This window comes from Lissotriton vulgaris, chromosome 9, assembly GCF_964263255.1.
Source record: "Lissotriton vulgaris chromosome 9, aLisVul1.2, whole genome shotgun sequence".
Lineage (NCBI taxonomy): Eukaryota > Metazoa > Chordata > Amphibia > Caudata > Salamandridae > Lissotriton > Lissotriton vulgaris.
Window position 1 is genome coordinate 1009821440 of NC_141697.1, and position 12907 is coordinate 1009834346.

Genomic DNA, 12907 nt, shown 5'->3' on the forward strand with positions numbered 1-12907 from the left:
TCTGTAGCTGAGAGAATCTGAGGGATCTAACAAAAATCTCCCAGTGGTGTCAGAGCTCCTCTGGCCCGAGTAGGCAGTGGTGCTGGGACAATTGTCAGGTTAGATGTGTTGCCAAAATGTTTAATTGCTGAACTCATGGGGATTCTGAAAACTCCAAGCATCACACAAAGAACAAGTGTCACGGATGAGCTACGCCCATTCAGCAGAAGAGTGGTATGTCGCTGGTGATGTATTTAAGACTGCATTGTCACAAAAATATATTTCTAAAGCTTGGTATAGTAGCACACTATCATTTATAGGCAATATATTTTCCATTGACCGTTAAATTTGTACTGATGTACAATTTTACTAATAAAACGATATAGCGCACAAATAATAGTGTGTAGAAAGTGTGTTTCAATGAATATTTGGAATTTTGTGCATTACCGTGTCTTGATTTGTTTTGTTCCTATTAAAATCTTTTTTTCCTTGGCATTTTAGATTAGAAAAAAAGTGTCTCATTTGAACTTTCCTGTTTATTTATTTTGAAATATTTGTACCGTTAATTTATAGGTATTTATATTTTGTTGTGCATTAAAAAAAGAAACATTCCACTCCTTTCCTTTAACATAAGCAACATTGTTACAAAGTTCACTTTACAAAATCCTCACACTTTGCAGTAACAGAAAGAAAAGTAAATGCAAGTCTCCATGTAAAAAGAATTAAAAAAAACATTTGTCAGAAGACTAGATTGACATTTGACCTCTGACCATAAACACACAGCAAATGTGTCGCTGCTCAGACACACCTCCTTACCTAGTGCAGGGCTTAGTTGGTCCCCGGTCCACCGCGGTCTTTGCGGGCCGATTGAGTGGAGGGACATAGCTCCTCCCCCTTGTCAGTGTCACTTCCGGGGGGCTCAAACATAAAAGGCGGAAGAGTTGGCTGGTCGCACGGAGATAGCAACGCGCATTACGAGTAAGAAGCTGTTTTTAATGACATTGAATTCGACGAGGTCGCTCTCTTTTAAAAAATACTTGCACTGTTTTGTTTCTTTTTTGCACCACTCGCTGCTAAGACACACCTCCTTACCTAGTGCAGGGCTTAGTTGGTCCCCAGTCCACCACTGTCTTTGCGGGCCGATTGAGTGGAGGGACATAGCTCTTCCCCCTTGTCAGTGTCACTTCCGGGGGTCTCCAACATAAAAAGGGTAAGGGTCGGCTGGTCGCGCGGAGATAGCAACGTGCATTACGAGTAAGAAGCTGTTTTAATGACATTGAATTCGCCGAGGTCGCTCTCTTTTTAAAAATACTTGCACTGTTTTGTTTCTTTTTTGCACCATTCACTGCTCAGACACACCTCCTTACCTAGTGCAGGGCTTAGTTGGTCCCCGGTCCACCGCGGTCTTTGCGGGCCGATTGAGTGGAGGGAAATAGCCCCTCCCTCTTGTCAGGTTGACTTCCGAGGGGCTCTAACATAAAAAGCAGATGGCTTGCGCACCAGAGGCAAGCCCGTCTGCGCCCGAGCCGGGCCTAGGGCCAATCCTCCTGGCCCTCACTCCCCGGAGAGACTACATTACACCAGAGACACCCTCATGAGTCTTGCCCCATTGAGTAGGGAGGTAACATGCCCACGAATCCTACCTAACAATTACTCAAAGGGTCATGTAGCTTCTTGTATAAGCTGCCTGGTACCCCTCCCACATATTAATCCCCTCCATAGCGAGTCTTCGCTTAGGGATGATGGGCAAATCACACTGCTGTCAGAGAAAATGACAGGGCTGGAGCTCGATTCACCGAGGAAGGGTGGCCTAAATTGTGGACTGCTCAATGTTAGATAACTCACCAAACACTCTACCGAGATAAAGCTACTAATAGAGACACACAACCTTGACGCTCTGTTTCTGACAGAGACCTGGACTACGGTAGGGATGGAGGTGGAACGTGAGCCAGCTTGCCAATTGGGATATAAGGCTCGGCATAAACCTAGAGCCAGGGGCCGTGGAGGCAGAACTGGATTCATTTTTAGAGAAGAGTTGAATTTTGTCCTACTGGACATAGATGAAATTACCTGTGCGGAGCTTTTAAGCTTCTCAGTGAAGGATGAGTCAGGCCACTCCCTGACGGGTGTGATCTGCTATAGGCCACCGGGGGCAATTAATGCACAGCAACAACAAGAACTGATTGAGGCAATTAATAATCTGTCCCTTACCCACACCAGACTGTTAGTCTTGGGGGACTTTAATCTTTGGCCCAGTGGAATTATGACACAGCTTCTTACAACATCTCCCAGTCATGTGCTAACTTAGGTTTGAAACAATGGGTGACCGTACCAACACATATAGGTGGTCACACCTTAGATTTGCTTTTTGCCAAGGAAAATCTTATTACCATGGCGGAAACGCTGCCGGTGGGATGGACAGACCACTATCTGGTTACTTTTAGCGTGCAATACTTGAATAAAATAAGGTCCACGGGTAGACAAGCTAGGACATAACAGGGTCGGGACTGGAAGGGGCTACGGAGAAAGGCACAAATGGGCAGCCCCCTATTTCAGACGGAAGCTCTGTTTAATTCTGGAAAACAGGTTACTGAGAACTATACTGCTCTTAGTGTGCATTTAACTAGGAGGCTGGACCAACTTGCCCCAATCAAAGTCATCAAGAAAAGAGGAAGACCCTCAGCCCCATGGTATACGGAAAACTTAAGGAACCTCAAGCTGTCCTGTAAAATGGCAGAAAGATAGTGGAGGGGGACTTATCTGGAGAAGGATAAATCTAGTTGGAGGCTTATTACAGTAAAATACAAAAAAGAGATTATCGCTACCAAAGCTGAACATTTCGCATCTACGATTCTGAAAAGTGCTAATAAATCCAGGGATATTTTCAGGAAAGTGAGAGATATGACCCACCCTGACTGTACTAATAGCAAAATCAAAACCACCCAGGAGCTGTGTGATGGGTTGGCTCTCTTTTTCCAAGAAAATATAAATGCAATCGTGGAAAACCTGAGAGATATACCCTCATCTGCCTTGTTGGATCAGGAAAAGGGGGGGGAGATGTGACTGTGACAATCGGGACGGTGCTCTTGGGCCGGCTGTCATTGAGGCTACTATGGCCAATCTTCCCTTACCTACAGAGGAGGAATTTGTCCGCATGGCCCTAGGAATTACGTCAGGGTCACCACTGGATCCCATGCCCCCAAAGCTGATGAAAGAATTTGGGTCTGAACTCTTCCCTATTCTATACCAGCTGTGCTCTCAGTCTCTCAACTCTGGTGTGAACCATCCATTTGGAAGCAGGCTGTTATCACGCCACTCCTGAAGAAGCCCTCACTAGATCCAGGCTGTTATAAGAACTACAGGTCAATATCCCTCTTACCTTACCCAATTAAGATCATGGAATGTTGGGTAAGTAGGGCCATTGTCTCGCTTTTTGGAGATAAACAGCAGACTGGAGGAGGAACAGTTTGGTTTCAGACCAGGTCATGGAACAGAGACAGCCTTGGTGGCCGTTCTAGATAATCTTCGAATGTGGGCGGACAGGGGTCAATCGGCAGTGGCAATACTGTTGGACCTGTCTGCGCGTTTGATATGGTCAACCATGGCATCCTTCTTTCAAGGCTGAAAGCCCTGGGGGTAACGGGCATAGCATTGTGTTGGATGCGCTCCTATCTATCGGATAGATGTCAAGCAGTGGTGCTCCCTCCATACCAGTCAGAATTTGTAAAGAATATGCATGGGGTACCGCAGGGATCCTCCATTAGCCCCATCCTGTTTAACACATATATGCGACCATTGCTGGAAATCCTCAAGGAACATAACATCAGCGTGATTAACTATGCAGATTATATGCAGTTTATGGTATCCCTTGACAGTGATCATGTGGACTCACTGGACAGTTTTCACGCATGTATGCGAGAAATGGTGAAATGGCTGAAGGAGAACTCGCTCCAGTTTAAGAGCGAAAAAACAGAGATTTTACAATGCAACTTGGGGGGGTTCCTCGAGCCTTAACAGCTGACTTCTGGCTGATAATCTCAGAGGGCATACCGACACCAGTGAACACCATATGCAACCTGGGAGTCAGCTTTAATGAGAAACCAAATTTGGAATCTCATGTCAATAAACTGGTGGGAGGCTGTTATACCCTTATCCGAGGCCTCCGGAAAGTGCTGCCAATGTTGCCAGCACAGGCACGCACTACGGTAGTTAGAAGTATTATACTGAGCCGCCTGGATTACTGTAACGCCCTGCTTCTGGAATCCCCGGGATACCTGATTGCCAGGCTCCAGAGTATCCAGGCAGCAGCAGTTAATTAGCTCTGGGACGAGCACGCCGGTCCTCGACAACTCAAGCACTGGCGGAGCTTCACTGGTTGCCGGTAGCCCAGAGGATCCTGTTCAAATCTCTATGCGTAGTGTTCAGGGCACTTCATGGGCAAGGCCCTAAGCTGATTCAGGATAGGTTCCAATGGTATGAACCTACACGTACTCTCCACTGCTCTTCTGCCAGTCTGGTCAGAATCCCCAGGACAAAGAAGGTTACCCTGGGAGGGAGAGCTATTAGTGTGGCAGCAGCTCACCACTGGAATCATTTTCCCCGGGAAATCATAAGTATTCAGAATCTGACTTTGTTCCGAAAAAGAGTTAAGACCTGGCTCGTTCCAAAAGTTTGAAAATCCTGCCTCTTAGCAATAGTGCTCTCTTCTGTAGATCGCCCCTCATATTCTTAACATTTTTTTCTTGGTTCCTTGCTATCTTCTCAGCGCCAGGATGCCCGCAGGGCTGCAGTGCGCTCTGTAAATACCAAAAATAAATAAATAAATACATAAATAAAAACAAAAAGTAAAGTACTCTTCAATGCTCATTCATCTGCAGAACTTCTGCATGTTTATTGTGGGGGTGCTGCAGCACTCCCCGAATTCCTATTATCAGTGGCTGTGCTAATAGGTGCCCTCTCAGGGCTCAAGAGGCTTTTGTAGTTGGGCTCTCTTCCACTTCTGAGCCCTGGTGCATTGCACTGGCTGCACCAATGGTAGCGATGACCCCGAGTGGTGGGCTGGTAGCTCACAGGCCTATGAGTAAACAGGCTGAAGGGGGGACATGTAGCACACAAGGTCAATGGTGGGCAGGTTGCACGCATGCTCAATGGTGAGCAAAACTGGATCAAGGATGGTCTGTTAGCACATTGACTCTTTGAGGATATGTCGCACACTGGCTTTGTGGAGTGCCAGTAACACACAGATTCAGCGGTGGGTTGGCAGCACAAATAAGAAACTGTGAAGTTTTACTGACTAATAGATGGGTCAAAATGCCCTGGAATCGCAATAGGTGTGTGCGCCTATTGTTTGAATCTTTGGGACAGTTTGATAATGCAGAAGTGGCTGCAGACACGTGTGTGACCCCATCTGTAATACCGGTTGTACTGTTCCACAAATGTGAATCACTATTATTAAAATGAAGCATTCCTACATTTGTTGGGGCCTGGATCCATTGACATAAGGAAACCATTTGCCCCTGCACTATTGCCATATTACAGGTATAGGCACAAGACAAAATCTGTGTGCCCACCGAGGGTGCATTTAGGAAAAAACCATTGGCGTAATGGTAAGCCATGCAGTATATTACCCTGTGTATAAGTGTTTAGCCATGCAGCATATTACCATGAGTGTTGTGCCATCTGGGGTTCAAGAGCTATACAATTACTACACACTGGGTCATGCAGTTTAAATCAGGAATACATGTTTGCCTTAGGAAACTGAATTCAATCTTGTTTGGTGCAGTAAAGAATAGTGACTTATATATATTCAGAGCACACAGTGTATAATATAGACTGATACAAAATGTACAAAGATGTTTAAGATAAAATGGTACTTCCAAAATATAGATTTTAGCAATGCCCAGACTTATTTGTTTGAGTGTGAGTGTATGTGTCTGTATGAGGCTGTGCATGGACCTCTATGTATGAATCAATGTGTAGGTGTCTGTGTGTGTGTGTTCAACTGTATTGTAGCATTTTTACAACAGTTGCCTTTTTGTATACCTGTGGGTGTTCAATTGTGTTTTGTATCTTTATTTATGTGTTTGAGTGTATATTGTTGTATGCCTGCGTCTGTATGCATGCGTTTGTAGGTGCCCTTGTCTTTAGGTGAGAGTGTCTATTATGAGTTTAATCTTAATGTGTGTTTATCCATATGTACAGTACGTGCAACCATGTGTCTGTTTTGATGTGTGTTTGTATCTTTCTGTGTCTGTATATATCTGTCGGTTTGTGCCCGCCTATGTGTGTAAAGCCACCATGTACCTGTATATGTCTGTCTGTCTCTTAGTGTGTATAAGTAAATGTCTGTGTTCCTCTGTGTCCTGTAGATAATGTTCAGGGGGTTAAAACACCTGCTGCAGCTAAATATGAAATGGGTGATGGAAGTTCCAATGCATGCAGGGATTATTGTTCAGACCGCTACACATATGCAGGGGTAACATGCAGAGCCTTGGCTTAAGTGAAGCAACATTTTACTAGCCCTATCCCATCGTAATCTGCCCTAGTTCATGATTCACCAGGCTATCTGGCTGGTGGCATCATATTTAGCATTGGAGTCGCCACTCTGGAGAAGGAGGAAAAGAGCTCCATCAGACCCCTGCAGGCAGCTGCTCGCCAGTGGTCCATTCAATGAGTGTGAGAGAGCTGCTGCCTTTGTCAAGGTCAGGCTCTGTCACTGCCCCTGGACACAGTCAGGGGAAGCTGCTGGGAGCGGCCCGGAACCAGGTGCCTGATCAATAATACCTGCTGGAACCGGAATCCGGACAGTTGCCATGCCATTCCAGCACTGGATTGTACACAGAAAGAAGGAGGGGCTTCACACAGAACCGCCTGATACACCACGAACTGCAGCAGATCAAGCTTCCCTCTTACAGGAAACTGATCCATAACTGAAAAGAGAAGCGCAAGCTTCCATCACACACAACAGCATGATACAGTATGGATAAACAACAGCTCAACTTCCCTCTCAAGCAGAAAAGATAGAGTGAGGAAATAAAAAATATGAGCTTACCTGACACGAAATGCCGGTAGACAGGGCCTGCATGATCGCAGTAAAAGTAAATGGAAGTACACGAAACACGATCTCAAACCCGGGCTCATCATAGTGGCAGAGACTCCTCAAGCCACGAAGTTGCCATATCACCTATTTTAACTGCCGGGCCTACCACTTACTGGTGCTCTTTGTGTCAAGTCAACACCGGCCATCAAGTGCTGCCTGTTCACTATCCACTGTTGAGGATTTTTCTCAACTTTACTACTACTAAACTAGGAAAAATCCTAATTTTACGACTTTCGGTATTCACAGAAGGCATTTAGTAGTTCTAACGTTAGGAGTCCTAACCTTACTACTACTAAATTGAGAAAAATACTAATTTTAAGACTTTCGGTATTCACAGAAGGCATTTAGGAGTCCTAAAGTTAGGAGTCCTAAATTTACTACTACTAAACTGAGAAAAATACTAACTTTAAGACTTTCGGTATTCACAGAAGGCATTTAGGAGTCCTAAAGTTAGGACTCCTAACTTCTGTGAATACCGAAATGAGTAAGTGTCTTCTGTTAATACCAAAATGAGTAAGTGCCTTCTGTGAATGCGAAAATGGTAGTAAGTTTAGGATTTTGTCTTAAGTTAGTTCTGTGAATTGGGCCCCACGAATGGAAATATGTGCGACCCGTGATTATTAATTTTAAAAAGTCTGCCGAGCGTACCACATAGAGTTTAAAAAACAAGATGCTACGAAGACAATGAGGGCACGAGTGTCATACTTTAGGACTCTGTATGCCACAGCACAATGTACAAAGCCTAAGTTCCTGTATAGTTAGATAAGCCAGCGCTGCCGAAAAATGTATGGGTGGGGCAAGAGAAGAGAACATGTAGCTCTGTCTCTTCCCTGCAGTTTCAGGCACGACATACACCAGGGTGGGTATTGGACCATTTGTTTGTAAAGGCATGGAGCAATAGAGTCCCTAATCTAAACTGCACATACCATTTCCTAGCCAAAATTGGTTGAATGTCATCCAGGAAAGATTCCACACTATACTAGTCTTTAATTTGTATAAACTCAGCTGTCAAATGGTTGCAAGACGAGATTTCCTGGATGACTGAACGTTTATATGTTCTATAGGATCTCATCAGTTCCAACCCTGAAATTAAGGGGCATGATTCCTCAGGTGATCTCCATAGATCTACTTTACCCAGTTTGTTGCAAAGGTCCCTTATGTGTTTAAGCCAGGGTATTTTTATAGTGTCCGGAATACTCAGGAGCTCTTTAAGCTCAGATTGATAGGTGGCCAATTCCGGGGTCACCCATAACTGCCACCAAAAGGTTACAGGTCTCAGGGCGATCTCTTCGCTAATGGGCCTAATACCTAAGTCCAGGCATAGAGGGTGAGTGGGGTACTGAGGGGAAACCTAGCAACTGCCTCATAAAGTTGTTCTCTACCTTGTTCAGAATGGTAGTAGAGCAGTGCCCCCACAATTCTGCCCTGTACAATGTAGCACCCCTCACTTGAGTTTTATATATTTCAACTATTGGCCCTGCTGGTTTAAATATGGAAGTTCTATATAGTTTCATAAGCCCTCCCACTGTTTGAGCTAGCTTAAGGCTTTCTGTGGCCATCTGCGGTCCCCATTCCAGATGCTCTGTTACAATGACGCCGAAGTAATCAAAAACCTCCATCTTTTAAGCAAGGTACCCTTCAAAGATGGGTTATGAGGTTCCGTGACGATCGTAAGTGGTGTTTTTGACTCGCACGAATATGGTCGAGTCTGGTATCTATGAACCGCAAATGACGAGTTTGGTGGGTGTGCGCAGTTTCGCTGTGCTAACCTAAACCGTTCGTCTGTTTTGTGGGTTTATACATCTGTACCCACGGGTTCCATCTTAGATATGGCATCCATTTTGTCTCTTGCCCTCAAGTAGCCAGCGAACGGACGTTGTCCGCTTCGCGACCCTGGGATTCCCAAGACTCTTGCGGAAGACACATTTCCTTTGAAAGTGTCTTTATGACGAGGGGGATGATACTGTAAGGCAGATGGCCCCGCTCGAGGCTCATCTTGCCGTGCCGGACTATTGTCTCAGCCGTGCATCTCATTAGGCACGTCCCTTTGATGCCTGTAGCTCGTGTTTCCCGATACCACCCCTTTTACACCCTTTCCGATCTCCCCACTGTTTCTGCCTTCCTCTGCACCTGTCTCTGTTCCTTCTTCGATCTGTTTACTGCCGATTGGAATGTACTAAGCATAGGCGGAAAATCCGTTACGCTCGCGGATTTTGCGGATTTTCGGGAAATCCGCAATCCGCGAGATTTGCGAATTTCCCGCAAAATCCGCAAATTCGCACGCAGCGGATTTTTTTGGCGGCGCGCGGCGTTGGTGATACAATTTTTGCGGCGCGCGGCGTTTATCATCGTTTGCCGAGTTGTTTTTTTCGATAGTTTGCGAGTGCTGCGCCATTTTGGATCTTGCTGTGTGATCCCGCGGGAATTGGCGAGCGCGATTACGTCATCGCGGCTTGCCAGCGATAGTTTGTCAACGCGAGTACGGCGATATCACGTCTCGCGGTACTTCGCAATTGCGAGATTTGAGATGCGGCGAGCGAAAATATAAATTTGCAATTCTGCACAAGAAATCCACCAGCAAGCAGCATAAACCTTCTAGAAATGATGATTTTTATCTGAATAACTCCTTAGTTTGACATTTGCCTGCACTTTTTTAGCGAGGAGTCCATTTTGGGGAGGGGGGCAGGGGGGTGGGAGGAAGGAAGTGCCCCACAGTCTTCAACTTCCTGTTCCTGTTCAGCAGGCTCCTCCCAGTGCTTTGTCCATCTCCTGGTCACTTTTCATTTGGGTCTGGAGCTGGAAGGATTACTTTTTGTGGATGCTGCTGGATATTTGGATTTGAGGCCTTTTTGACTTTCTTTGGATCACTGTTGGATTAGAAATTTTACAAGTAAGTTTGTTTGGGGCATTACAGATGCTGCAATTAAAATTTTGGAATTTTCGATTTTTGGGCTGTTTTGGGGCCTTTTGCCCAGGGGTACTCAGTGGTGGGTGGACTGAGTCTTTCTGTGGGGTGTCTTGAATTTAAACATCATGGAGGGGCTGGATGGCTTGGGATTGTGATTATTTTTCATTGATTTTCGTTTTTTTGGGCTGTACTTGTGGCCTTTTCACCAGGGTAGTTAGTGTTGCATGGGCCTAGTCTTTCTGTGGGGTGTCTTGAATTTAAACATCATGGAGGGCATGGATGGAATGGGATTGTGCTGATTTTTCTGTGTTTTTCGATTTTTGACCTGTTGTTGGGGCCTTGACCAGGGGTAGTGAGTGGTGCATGGGCCTAGTCTTTCTGTGGGCTGTCTTGAACTTTAGCATCATGGAGGGCATGGATGGAATGGGATTGTGCTGATTTTGCAGTGTTTTTCGATTTTTGGGGGTGTTCATGGGGAGGGACATGCCATGTGGCTGGTGGCCATTTTGAGTGCAGCTACAGGCACTGGCCATGTGCTGGCAGGCAAGTGGCCATTTTGAATGCAGGCTTTGTTGTTAGGCCTCCAACCATTTTGCCTACTTTTCAACCTTTATTTATGCCCAGGGGTAGTGAGTCTTGCATGGGCCTAGTCTTTCTGTGGGTTGTCTTGAATTTAAACATCATGGAGGCCATGGATGGAATGGGATTGTGCTGATTTTGCAGTGTTTTTCGATTTTTGGGGGTGTTCATGGGGAGGGACATGCCATGTGGCTGGTGGCCATTTTGAGTGCAGCTACAGGCACTGGCCATGTGCTGGCAGGCAAGTGGCCATTTTGAATGCAGGCTTTGTTGTTAGGCCTCCAACCATTTTGCCTACTTTTCAACCTTTATTTATGCCCAGGGGTAGTGAGTCTTGCATGGGCCTAGTCTTTCTGTGGGTTGTCTTGAATTTAAACATCATGGAGGCCATGGATGGAATGGGATTGTGCAGATTTTTCAGTGATTTTCGTTTTTTGGGCCTGTACTTGTGGCCTTTTCACCAGGGGTATTTGAGTCTAGCATGGGCCTAGTCTTTCTGTGGGCTGTCTTGAACTTAAACATCATGGAGGGCATGGATGGAATGGGATTGTGCTGATTTTTCTGTGTTTTTCGATTTTTGACCTGTTGTTGGGGCCTTGACCAGGGGTAGTGAGTGGTGCATGGGCCTAGTCTTTCTGTGGGGTGTCTTGAATTTAAACATCATGGAGGGCATGGATGGAATGGGATTGTGCTGATTTTGCAGTGTTTTTCGATTTTTGGGGGTGTTCATGGGGAGGGACATGCCATGTGGCTGGTGGCCATTTGGAGTGCAGCTACAGGCACTGGCCATGTGCTGGCAGGCAAGTGGCCATTTTGAATGCAGGCTTTGTTGTTAGGCCTCCAACCATTTTGCCTACTTTTCAACCTTTATTTATGCCCAGGGGTAGTGAGTCTTGCATGGGCCTAGTCTTTCTGTGGGTTGTCTTGAATTTAAACATCATGGAGGCCATGGATGGAATGGGATTGTGCTGATTTTGCAGTGTTTTTCGATTTTTGGGGGTGTTCATGGGGAGGGACATGCCATGTGGCTGGTGGCCATTTTGAGTGCAGCTACAGGCACTGGCCATGTGCTGGCACTGGCAGGCAAGTGGCCATTTTGAATGCAGGCTTTGTTGTTAGGCCTCCAACCATTTTGCCTACTTTTCAACCTTTATTTATGCCCAGGGGTAGTGAGTCTTGCATGGGCCTAGTCTTTCTGTGGGTTGTCTTGAATTTAAACATCATGGAGGCCATGGATGGAATGGGATTGTGCAGATTTTTCAGTGATTTTCGTGTTTTGGGCCTGTACTTGTGGCCTTTTCACCAGGGGTATTTGAGTCTAGCATGGGCCTAGTCTTTCTGTGGGCTGTCTTGAACTTAAACATCATGGAGGGCATGGATGGAATGGGATTGTGCTGATTTTTCTGTGTTTTTCGATTTTTGACCTGTTGTTGGGGCCTTGACCAGGGGTAGTGAGTGGTGCATGGGCCTAGTCTTTCTGTGGGGTGTCTTGAATTTAAACATCATGGAGGGCATGGATGGAATGGGATTGTGCTGATTTTGCAGTGTTTTTCGATTTTTGGGGGTGTTCATGGGGAGGGACATGCCATGTGGCTGGTGGCCATTTTGAGTGCAGCTACAGGCACTGGCCATGTGCTGGCAGGCAAGTGGCCATTTTGAATGCAGGCTTTGTTGTTAGGCCTCCAACCATTTTGCCTACTTTTCAACCTTTATTTATGCCCAGGGGTAGTGAGTCTTGCATGGGCCTAGTCTTTCTGTGGGTTGTCTTGAATTTAAACATTATGGAGGGCATGGATGGATTGGGATTGTGCTGATTTTGCAGTGTTTTTCGATTTTTTTGTGCTCTATAACTGAACTGATGTTCCTCTGTCTTCCATTTTTTTTAGGTGCACAAGACTCAAGAGAACCACCAGTGCCAGGAAGAAGTCCTGCAGCGGTGTGTGTGTGCAGCATAACGTCACGCGACGTCACGTCTGGCCTCAGACAACTCTACAATTCGTGCAACTGCGGCCTGCTGTCTGACCTGCTCTGAAGAAGATGGCCCCGCCCCCAAAGAAAGTTCTCCCTAGCTCCTCTAGCAAGAAAGTTGCTAGTAAGGAGCAGAAGAAGCAAGTTACCAAGGAGGCTGGTGTGCCACCCGCCACGTTTTTTGGGAGCAAAAAAAAAAGTACGCCTGCAGCAGCAGGATCTGCTGGGGACCAAGCTGGGAGCAGCACCCCTGCTCCATTGGGTTCAGTGCCTCCACCACCACGCCAACTTAAGTCAAAGCCCTTGAGTGCTTCAGAGGCAGTCAGTGTACTTCTCCAATCACCATCGACCAGTGATGTTGGCTCATCGCAAGA